This window comes from Triticum dicoccoides, chromosome 2A (assembly GCF_002162155.2).
Source record: "Triticum dicoccoides isolate Atlit2015 ecotype Zavitan chromosome 2A, WEW_v2.0, whole genome shotgun sequence".
Lineage (NCBI taxonomy): Eukaryota > Viridiplantae > Streptophyta > Magnoliopsida > Poales > Poaceae > Triticum > Triticum dicoccoides.
Window position 1 is genome coordinate 607018734 of NC_041382.1, and position 12698 is coordinate 607031431.

The following is a 12698-nucleotide window of genomic DNA, read 5'->3' on the forward strand; positions in this document are numbered from 1 at the left end:
ATCATGTATGAAATGTTGTGTACCAGACCTGATGTGTGCCTTGCTATAAGTTTAGCAGGGAGGTACCAAAGTAATCCAGGAGTGGATCACTAGACAACGGTCAAGAACATCCTGAAATACCTGAAAAGGACTAAGGATATGTTTCTCGTATATTGAGGTGACAAAGAGCTTGTCGTAAACGGTTACGTTGATGCAAGCTTTGACACTGATCCGGATGACTCTAAGTCACAAATCGGATACATGTTTTTATTAAATGGTGAAGCTGTCAGTTGGTGCAGTTCCAAGCAGAGCGTCGTGGCGGGATCTACATGTGAAGCGGAATACATAGCTGCTTCGGAAGTAGCAAATGAAGGAGTCTGGATGAAGGAGTTCATATCCGATCTAGGTGTCATACCTAGTGCATCGGGTCCAATGAAAATCTTTTGTGACAATACTGGAGCAATTGCCTTGGCAAAGGAATCCAGATTTGACAAGAGAACCAAGCACATCAAGAGACGCTTTAATTCCATCCGCGATCAAGTCAAGGAGGGACACATAGAGATTTGCAAGATACATACGGATCTGAATGTTGCAGACCCGTTGACTAAGCCTCTCTCACGAGCAAAACATGATCAAAACCAACACTCCATGGGTGTTAGAATCATTACAATGTAATCTAGATTATTGACTCTAGTGCAAGTGGGAGACTGAAGGAAATATGCCCTAGAGGCAATAATAAAGTTGTTATTTATATTTCCTTATATCATGATAAATATTTATTATTCATGCTAGAATTGTATTAACCGGAAAGTTAGTACATGTGTGAATACATAGACAAACAGAGTGTCACTAGTTTGCCTCTACTTGACTAGCCCGTTGAATCAATGATGGTTATGTTTCCTAACCATAGACATGAGTTGTCATTTGATTAACGGGATCACATCATTAGAGAATGATGTGATTGACTTGACCCATTCGTTAGCTTAGCATGATGATCGTTTAGTTTGTTGCTATTGCTTTCTCTATAACTATACATGTTCCTATGACTATGAGATCATGCAACTCCCGAATACCGGAGGAACACTTTGTGTGCTACCAAACGTCACAACGTAACTGGGTGATTATAAAGGTGCTCTACAGGTGTCTCCGATGGTGTTTGTTGAGTTGGCATGGATCAAGATTAGGATTTGTCACTCCGATTGTCGGAGAGGTATCTCTGGGCCCTCTCGGTAATGTACATCACTATAAGCCTTGCAAGCAATGTAACTAATGAGTTAGTTACAGGATGTAGCATTACGGAACGAGTAAAGAGACTTGCCGGTAACGAGATTAAACTAGGTATTGAGATACTGACGATCGAATCTCGGGCAAGTAACATACGGATGACAAAAGGAACAATGTATACCGTTATGCGGTTTGACCGATAAAGATCTTCGTAGAATATGTAGGAACTGTTGGGGATATAGCTATCAGTTATGACCCGCCCAGGAGGGGCCGGGTCAGTCCTAATGACGAGTCACAAAGGAAGCCCAGAAAACAGTCAAGGCGATAGTTTATTAAAGCTTATAGAAGGTCTAAGCCCAGAGGCGGCTTATGGCCCAATATTGTAAACCGCCGTATGTAAGGAAAGACTTGTAAGACAAGGCATGTAAAAGAAGTCACCGAGCCGGACACGCTTTATGAGCCGGCCGGGACTTTGTAGGCCGTCGAGCGTCAACCCGTGTATATAAGGGGACGACCCGGTGGCGGCTTAGGGCAAGAAAGAAGAGATCGATAACCAAGTCGGCGAACTAGCCTCTTGGTGATCGAAAACCCAGCAATATCAACACAACTAGACGAAGGCTTTTACCTTCATCGTAAGGGGCGAACTAGTATAAAACCTCTCGTGTCCTTTGTCCCGATTAACCCCTTTAAGCTTCCTAGTTGTGATGGCCCTACGACTAAGTCATTTTGCTAGGACATCTGCCGTGACAATTCCATGACAGTTGGCGCCCACCGTGGGGCCAGCGCACGGTGGATTTGAGTTCTTGAAGGGCAACTTCGAAGGGCTCAAGGGATACGCTGTGGGCCGGATGACCAAGAGTCATCGTGGCAAGCTCTACATCGACGACGAATGCTGGGCCCCTGAGGCCGACTCAATTGAGTATGGGTACCGGGTCCCCTTTGGCGGAATTCATGTCTTCATCGGCCGGATCGGCGAATCGGGCCGTGAGCCGGACGTCCACACCAACCTCGTCGAAACGGCTCAGTGCGAGGTCCACCCGTGTTCAATCTATCGTGAAGCATGCCTTCGTAGGTTGCATCCACGGCGGTGAATACTTGGAAGGATCGGTGGATGGTGGTTAGATGGCCATCTTTTCTAACGCTACATCATCAACGGGCGAGACGGACTCTTTGTATCAGCTGCAAGATGGCATGCTCGGGGGCTGTTCCAACGACAGCAGTATTCCGGACCCCTTTGAGCCGCTAAAACGGGCCGGAGTCTTCATGGCAGGCACGCAGCCCGGGCGGAACTCCACAACTGCAGCAGCAACAACCACCGGGTCGGCAACAGCCGGGTCAGGACACCCCGCGCGCCCCCCGGCTCAGATTCTAATGGACCTCACAGATAAGCTGACAGCTCTGTTGACTGCCGTGGTGGAGCCGGCGGATAAGGTTTAGCACGACGCGGAGATGGCACGCGTACGTGAAGAGATGGTACAAGCTAAGGAAAATTTAGCAGCAGAAGAGGTCAGGATGTGTGATAGTCTGGCTTATTAGAGATGATAGACTACTCATATCAATAAGGAATTCCTTCTTTTCCGGAAGCCTATTTGGACAGAACTCCAAAGTTAAGTGTGCTCAGCTTGGAGTAGTTTCAGGATGGGTGACCGACCGGGAAGTTGCTCCTGGGTGCGCACGAGTGAGGATAAAGTGCGCAGAAAAGACTAGTATTGATCTGTGGGGCCAGTCTAGATCTCACCAGGAGTAACGACCACCGGCGGGTGTGTCCGGGGCGTTACAAGTTGGTATCAGAGCCAGCCGACCCTCGTGGTTACACGGATGTTTGCGAACAGGTGCGGGGTCATGTTGTTCATGACGTTTGTGACCCGTCGTGGCACCCGACATGGCACATGTACTGGACTGGATGCACAGACGTATGTACCAAGAGGGAACGTTCCTGTGGCTCGACGAGGACGTCGATTCCTCTTAGTGTGGGTGTATGTGATAGCCTGGCTTATTAGGGATGATATACTACTCATATCAATAAGGAATTCCTTCTTTTCCGAAAGTCCATACGCCCGGAGCCAGCCCAAGTAACCTGCCAGAGGCAAATTGGATCCCGACACCCGGGTCACCGGTTCAGCCGCGCGCCATGGAACCACCGCGCGTACATACCGCTCCACCTCATTATGTGCCAACACCACCGGGTCACTTCTCCAATCCTTTGGAAATCCTCATTGCTGCGTCGGCTCGTTTGACGGCTCTCCCGATGGAAGGTGACTCTCCGGCGGCGATCGAGACGTGAAGGGTGAGAGAACTTCTTCAAACAGCTCTGGCGTAGCAGGATGCGTACTCGACAGAATCCATTCAACCCCTCGCCCGAGCCGGAGCCCAAGCTACAGTAGGCATATGGACTTAGCTGATATGTCAAGCAATGCTCAACGCCGCAACCGTCCACACAGGCACGAGCGGGTACAGGCTGGAGCCCTTAACTTAGCGGATCAGGAGAGGATCCGACAAGAGGCTGAGCGAGCGGTTCAACTGGTAGCGAAGCAGGAGGCTCATCAGACTTTTCTGGCTTATCCGCCAACCTCGGTTGAGGCAGGAGTGGCCACGAGAACTGGAGGTGTCCCTTGCCTGGTGCCGGCCATACGTAATGAGCGTCTGTCGAAGGATTTCAAGGGGCCTCGTAAGGTGCCCAATTACACGGCCGACTTGCAGCCTGGGGCTTGGATTGAGAGTTATGAGATGGCAATAGAGCTGTTGGAGGTCAGCGACGCGGCAATGGCTAAGTATTTGACTATGATGTTAGATGGAACGACTCGCACTTGGCTAAAAGGATTGCCCCCCAATTCCATCGGCTCATGGGCAGAGTTAAAAGCCCGGTTCATTCAGAACTTCAAGGACACATGCAAACAACCTATGTCAATCGTGGACTTGACTAATTGTAAACAAGAGGAAGGTGAGTCCACAACCCATTGGGTGCGTTGGGTCAAGGAGATAATTCATTCATCTGATAAGATGGATGCCGGCTCGGCAGTCTTAATGTTGGAGAAAAATTGCCGTTTTGAACCTCTGAAGCAGAAGTTGGGGCGGCTTAAACGTGACTGCAATGACATGGGCCAGTTGATGGCGGCTCTCGTCAAGTATGTTGATTCCGATAGTACCAAGGACCATGTGTCTGATGATGAAAAGACAGGGAAGGGAAAGAAGAATGGCAACGACAAGGGTCACCAGCATAACCCGACAAATCAAGGAGGCAATAAATGTAAAACTGATGAATTTGTCGCTAACACCAATGCGCAGGGCAACAATCAACGATGCAAGGGTAGGCAACCCTATCGGTCGGGCGGGTCAGGTCCCACCCTTGAGCAACTATTGAATGAACCTTGTCCAAGACACGGCACCCGGGAGAAGCCAGCCACCCATCTATGGAAGGATTGTACAATCATGAAGGCGTTTAAAAATTCAAATGCATTTGATGGAAGTCACGACCCTAGCGGCGGTTCAGGTGGAGGCGGCTTTCATGGCCCGGGCGCCGGTTCAGGTGGAGGCGGCTTTCACGGTCAGGGTCATACGGGTAACCAAGGAGGTTATAGTCCACAACCCGGCCAAGGTAATCAGCAGCAACAATCTGGATATCAGAGCAACCCAAAACAGTTGAATAGTGGGCAATATCATGTGTTTACCACTAGCTTGTGCAAAAGGGACCAGAAGCTTCACAAGAGGGCTGTCAATGCCGTTGAATCGGCGATTCCATGTTACTTATGGTGGTCAGAACAACCTATTGTGTGGAGCAGAGAGGATCACCCTCCCTGGGTTGATAATGCGGGTCACTTGGCCTTGGTAGTAGCACCTCAGGTTGGTGGATATAAATTCACTAAAGTACTCATGGATGGAGGCAGTAGCATCAACATCCTCTACTATGAGATGTTCCGTCGGATGGGGTTGACTGATAAGAGTCTTAAGCAATCCAACACTGTTTTTCACGGTGTGGTACCTGGCAAGTCGGCATACCCAGTTGGTAAGATTGAACTGGAAGTAGCCTTTGGGGATGAATATGATTCCAGAGCGGAGAAATTAACCTTTGAGGTGGTTAAGATCAAAAGCCCATATCATGCTCTGTTTGGACGGCCAGCTTACGCCAAGTTCATGGCTTGGCCATGTTATGTGTATTTGCAGCTCAAAATGCCGGGTTATAAGGGCACCATTATAGTACATGGAAGCCGGAAAATAGCCCTGGAGTGTGAAGAAGGAGATGTTGCGTATGCTGAGTCGGTTTGTGCAACAGAAGAGTTAAAGTTTTATAAGGATAATGTTGACCCGACAGACATGACATCTTTAAAGAAGCCAACAACGTAGCAGGAACCGGTGTTGAAGTTCAAGTCAGCTGACGACATCAAGATGATTGATTTTGTGCCTGGCGACTCATCCAAGAAGTTCATCATCAGTGCCAACTTGGATCCAAAATAGGAAAGCGCGCTCGTCGAGTTCATCCGTGAGAACCGGGACATCTTTGCATGGAAACCTTCTGACATGCTGGGTGTCCCGAGAGAACTCGCTGAGCACACTCTCAATATTGATCCAAAGTTTAAGCCGGTCAGGCAACTTCTCCGATGGTACAACGAGGAAAGGCGCAAGGCCATTGGAGTAGAGGTGGCCCAGCTCTTGGCGGTCGGGTTCATTGTGGAAGTCTTTCACCCAGAGTGGTTGCCCAACCCGGTGCTTGTACTCAAAAAGAACGGCACCTATCGTATGTGTGTGGATTACACTGATTTAAACAAAGCTTGTCCAGCTGACCCTTTTGCTCTCCCCCGTATTGATCAGATCATCGATGCTACGGTGGATTGCGCGCGTTTGAGTTTTCTGGATGATTACTCAGGTTATCATCAGATCAAGATGGCAGTCAAGGACCAGGAGAAGATAGCTTTCATTACTCCGTTTGGAGCCTTCTGCTATGTGTCTATGCCCTTCGGGCTTAAGAGCACCCAGGCAACTTATCAATGGTGTATGCAGATTTGCCTTCACAATCAGACTGGGTGTAATGTTCATGCTTATGTGGATGACATAGTGGTAAAGTCCATGAAAGAGGAAACCTTGTTAACAGATCTGAAGGAGACCTTTGATAACCTCCGGGTCTACAAAATGATGCTTAACCCGGCCAAGTGTGTCTTTGGAGTCCCAGCTGGCAAGCTCTTGGGTTTTTTGGTGTCCAACCGAGGTATTGAAGCTAACCTAGAGAAAATTAAGGCAATCACATCCCTGGCCAAACCAACATGCATCAATGACATTCAACGGCTGGCGGGTCGTGTTACTGCTTTGAGCCGGTTCATAAGCCGGTTAGGTGAGAAGGCGATGCCTTTGTATCAGATGATGAAGAAAACAAATGATTTCGTTTGGAGCGATGCTGCGAACTCATCCTCAATCCAATGGTCAAGCTAAGAGAGCAAATCAGGAAATCTTAAAAGGTCTCAAACCCCGGCTTATGGTTCCCTTGCAGTGAACGCTGGGTTGTTGGGTAGAGGAATTACCCTCGGTGCTGTGGAGTATCAACACCACTCCTAACAGGTCTACAGGTTATACACCTTTCTTCATGGTTTATGGAGCAGAAGCAGTGTTGCCTAGTGACATCCGTCATGACTCGCCCCGTGTGGCAGCTTATATTGAAGCTAATAACGAGCAAGCTAGACAGGATGCACTTGACTTGTTGGATGAGGAAAGAGACTTAGCAGCGGCTCGATCAACAATTTATCAAAATGACCTGCGCCGTTATCACAGCTGCCGAGTTAAGTCCAGAACTTTTCAAGAAGGTGACCTGGTGCTCCGGCTCATCCAGGATCTGTCAGATGCACACAAGCTATCCCCGCCTTGGGAAGGACCCTTTGTGGTTAGCAAGAACTTAAACAACGGGTCATATTACCTCATTGACGTTCGAGAGCACAAAGACTCACATAAGTCAGAGGAGGAGACCCGCCGGCCGTGGAACATTGCTCAACTTCGGCCATACTACACCTGAGCCACCGACTCTCATCATGTACATACTTTGACGTTCTATATACTATGATAAGTAATAAAGCAAGACCTCGGTCTTTTTTCCTTTCAAAGATTACATATCTTTACTATTTTTTATTTTAATATGACTATTAAGGAGCTGATCATATCTGAATCAAGTCTAACCTTTTTGGTCTGGCTTATGATCGTATTCGAATCTAGCTGTAAACTATCATGGTCACTTGGGGGCTTCCTGTTCAAACATAGGTCGTATTCGAACCAAAGAGAACATAGCTACCATAACCCTCTTGATCGGCTCAAAAGCCAAACTCACTAGGGGGCTTCTTGATCGTATTCGAATCAAAGCTTAACCCCTTTTGGGTCCGACTTGGATCGTATTCGAATCAGGGTCGTTAAAAACCTCTCAAGGTCATTTCGGGGCTTCCTGTTCAAACATAGGTCGTATTCGAACCAAAGAGAACATAGCTATCGGTACCCTCTTGATCGGCGCAATGCCAAAGCCACTGGGGGCTATATGGTCGTATTCGAATCTTAGCTTAACCCCTTTGATCCAGTTTACTGATCGTATTCGAATCAGAAACCCCCAGCCTTTAACTACAAGGTTAATTTATATTGGTTACCAACTGTTATTTGTTTTATTTGTCTTATTGGTCTTTTATTGTCTCAATTTTAAACTAGTTAGCACTGTCTTTTCACCGGCTTAACTATTTGACAATAAGCCGCCAAGGCATTACAGTCATCAGTCGTACTGAATCATTGACTTCTCACAAAGATTGGTTCATCAACCTCATCACCCGGATCGCATAAACCGATGGTCCAGAGGTAAAAATACAGTTATGATTGTTATTTAAGAACAATTGCTTTCTATATTAATCAAGGTTTGTTTCCACCTTGGTTATTTTTCGCAACTGTTTTTCTATTTCATCTACTATGATAAAGTATTGGTTATACACCGGGTGTTCTGACCCGTTCGGTGTTAAACTGCCAAGCAAGTTTTTCTTTTCGCTATAGGAACAGAGTTGAAATATCGCAAAAATAACCATGAATGTGACGCATATATTGACATCAAGAAGCAAGGAGTCACACACGGCATCTTGTGCGCGATGGCATAAGCAAAATATGCAGTTGTTTTCAAAGATAAGTCTATTACAAGGCTGTTAAAAAGCCCACAAAGATGGTTCTCACTCCTCCCTTGCTGGTTCACTTCTTTCTGTTAATTGGAAGCCGGGGTTGGACCAGTCAAAGCCGTTCACGGTGATGAATTCTGATTCTTCATCAATCAAGCCGGCTGGATCAACATCTGGAGAAAATGTATGTTGATGAACCGGCGGGATAAGGTCGGTCACCTTGTAGGAGGGAGTCGCCATCTTTTATTTTCCAAATCAAAACCCGGCTAGTATTTATCGATATTTGTTTCATCTCCGAGAATGGTGGCCTGAGGACGCACCTCCCTCACGCAAGCAACAAAGTCATCCTGTTCATACAGAGACCCGTCTTCCTTCACCGTGGGGTACCCTCTGGCTACATCCGTCGGGTCTAGATCTGGCACCCAAGCCTTGGAGCGGCCCAGGGCAGTCAAAGCTCCGGCTCTGGCACATGATCGCTTGACTTCTTGGAACCTGGCGAGTAAGATTGACAACTTTTTCAAGACATCACCGAGCCGGTTGGGTCCTTGATTGGCAGGAGAGATAGCGGCAAGTGCCCGTTGTGCACCAATGTACAAATGCTCCACTAAGGTATAGACCGCCTTCAGTTTAGTCACGTTGTCTTGGCTCAGATTCTTGCTTCGTGGGCCTGCACATATTTTGTACACAAAGGGTCAACTAGCGGTTTATATTCCGGGTCAGCAGAAGGTACAAAAGATCAGTACAGATGACGTACCAAAGATGGCGGAAACCATCTGAGACACCCGGTCCTTTAATTCGGTCAGCTCCGTAGTAACCTCTTCAAGAGCTGCCTCAGCTTTTTCGGCACGTTGTGTCAGCGGCATTTTCTCTTCAGCCCAGGTTTTCTTCTTGGCAGTCAAGCAACTGGTTCTCAATTTCTCCGTCTCAGCGAGACTTAATTGCAGTTTGGAGTCAGCAGACTTGATTTCTTCCTCCTGATCCGCCAGCTGGGTCTTCGCATCAGTTAATTGCAAACTCAGTTCGGATAAGGCATTCTATAAAACATACACAGGTGTGTCAAGGTTTCAATTAAAATTCAAGAGTCAAGATTCAAGTCTCAAGTACTTTGCACTGCAAAACCACTTGACACTTGGGGGCTAATGTATGCCAAAACAATTTCTTATGACTCTAATATAATTCAAGTCCCAAGTACTTTACAAAGTAACAACACTTGGCACTTGGGGGCTAACGTATGATATTCAGCAAGTATCTCAAGGTTAAGCCGGATTACAATATTTTTTGAGTTCGGCATAAGACAGTTATGAAAGTACTGGCTCATTTATGGTCAAGTGAACTGGCCCTTGGGGACTACCGGTGAAGTTTATTATATTTTATTGGTCTCCAGAAATATCTAAAGGTAAAGTTTTAGCCTATATCATAAGTCTACAGATCACTCAAGGTTTTATCATAATCTGAAGACTTGGGGGCTGGAAGAATATAAGTAAGCCGGAAGAGCATACCTCATACTTCAGCTGCAACTGCTTGACCATTTCGATTTCTGAGTCACGGCTGGAGTGCACATGGCTGAGATAGCTGGACAATATGTCGTTGGCGTTTAGATGGCTATAATGAGAAATGTCAAAACACACTTTTTGTCTCTCCAAAGCCTCTTGTTTAGCCGTGTGACGAGCCAACACGGTGGGATTCCCTAGCTCAACAAAGCGGCTTCCAGTGATCAGAACGTCCTGGGCAGACGGCGATGGCGGGTTGACTGAGCTAGATGGACCAGTAGCAGAAGGATTAACGATAGTATCGTCAGCTGATGGCTTAGGAGGATCTACTTCAGCATTGGCAGTCGGGTCTTCTGGTGCTTCAGTTAATGGAGGAGAAGATGGCATAGCCGATTCGGGTGCAAGGACTGGCAGGTCTTCCGCCGGCTTAGTCACCTTGGCCTTCTTGGACTTGTCTTGGCCACTAAGAAAGATATTATGAAACAGTTAGTATAAAAAAGCAGTTTGAAAAACTCGGAGGAAAGATGATTGATACGTCTCCAACGTATCTATAATTTTTGATTGCTCCATGCTATATTATCTACTGTTTTGGACTCTATTGGGCTTTATTTTCCACTTTTATATTATTTTTGGGACTAATCTATTAACCGGAGGCCCATCCCAGAATTGCTGTTTTTTGCCTATTTTAGTGTTTCGAAGAAACGGAATATCAAACGGAGTCCAAACGGAATAAACCTTCCTAGAACGTGATTTTCTTCCCGAATATGACCCAGGAGACTTGGACCCTACGCCAAGGAAGATTCGAGGTGGGCACGACGTAGGGGGGCGCGTCCTATACCCCCAGGCGCGCCCCCACCCTTGTGGTCCCACCTAAGCTCCACCGACGTACTTCTTCCTCCTATATATACCTACGTACCCCCAAACGAACAGAGAGGGAGCCAAAAACCTAATTCCACCGCTGCAACTTTCTGTATCCACGAGATCCCATCTTGGGGCCTGTTCCGGAGCTCCACCAGAGAGGGTCGTCATCACGGAGGGCTTCTACATCATCATAGCCTCTCCGATGAAGTGTGAGTAGTTTACCTCATACCTTCGGGTCCATAGTTAGTAGCTAGATGGCTTCTTCTATCTTTTTGGATCTCAATACAAAGTTCTCCCCCTCTCTTGTGGAGATCTATTCGATGTAATCTTCTTCTTTTTGCGGTGTGTTTGTTGAGACCGATGAATTGTGGGTTTATGATCAAGTCTATCTATGAATAATATTTGAATCTTCTCTGAATTCTTTTATGTATGATTGGTTATCTTTGCAAGTCTCTTCAAATTATCCGTTTGGTTTGGCCAACTAGATTGGTAGTTCTTGCCATGGAGAAGTGCTTAGCTTTGGGTTCGATCTTGCGGTGTCCTTTCCCAGTGACAGAAGGGGCAGCAAGGCACATATTGCATCGTTGCCATCGAGGATAACAAGATGGGGTTTATTTCATATTGCATGAATTTATCTCTCTACATCATGTCATCTCGCTTAAAGCGTTACTCTGTTTTTAACTTAATACTCTAGATGCATGCTGGATAGTGGTCGATGAGTGGAGTAATAGTAGTAGATGCAGAATCGTTTCGGTCTACTTATCACGGACGTGATGCCTATATACATGATCATGCCTAGATATTCTCATAACTATGCTCAATTCTGTCAATTGCTCAACACTAATTTGTTCACCCACCGTAGAATACTTATGCTCTTGAGAGAAGCCACTAGTGAAACCTATGGCCCCCGGGTCTATTCTCATCATATCAATCTCCATCACTTTAATCTTGCTTTGCTTTTTACTTTGCCTTTTACTTTTCACTTTGCATTTCTATACCAAAAATACCAAAAATATTATATCTATTAGATGTCACTCTCGTAAGTGACCATGAAGGGATTGACAACCCCTAATCGCGTTGGTTGCGAGTAGCTATCATTTTGTGCAGGTACGAGGGACTTGAGCGTGGTCTCCTACTGGATTGATACCTTGGTTCTCAAAAACTGAGGGAAATACTTATGCTACTCTGCTGCATCATCCTTTCCTCTTCGGGGAAATCCAACGCAAGCTCAAGAGGTAGCAAGAAGAATTTCTAGCGCCGTTGCCGGGGAGTCTACGCAAAAAGTCAACATACCAAGTACCCATCACAATCCCTATCTCTCTCATTACATTATTTGCCATTTGCCTCTCGTTTTTCTCTCCCCCACTTCACCCTTGCCGTTTTATTCGCCCTCTCTTTCTCAATCTCCTCCTCCTTCTCTTGCTCTGTTTGCCTTTTTCTCGCTTGCCTTGTCGTCATGGCTAGTCCTCTTTCTGCTCCTTTGTCCCCCGAGTTTGAAGTCCTTCACTTCAAACAAAAGCAAGGAGAAAACTTAAAGGATGCTTGGTTTAGAATGATGGAATCTAATCGCAAATGCACCCTAGAAGTAAATTTCAGAATTTTGCTTCGCAACTTTTATGTTGGGCTTAATATGTCTCATAGACAACTTTTGGATTGTGTTGCCAAAGGCAATTTTATTGAAATTGATCCCAGTATCGCGCATGAAATTATAGAAGGTATAGTAGGAACTTTACCTCAACAAAAGGGGCCCCATCATACCCAAGAGGAAACGCAAGTTTTTGAGAAAATTTGCGAAGTAACTAAGATTTTACAAAAATCTCTTGAACCTCTTAAGAGCGTTAGCGGAAATCTTCACCGCATGAATATGTTGATTACTCTTTGCAATAAGCGGTTGGATTCTTTAGATCTCAAGATCTCTGAATATGAAGGGAAACGTAAGGAACCTCCCAGATTTGAGCATAACATCACTAAAAGAATTAAGAATCAAGATGACAATACCTAGATCTATCCTCGCTTTTATGCCTAA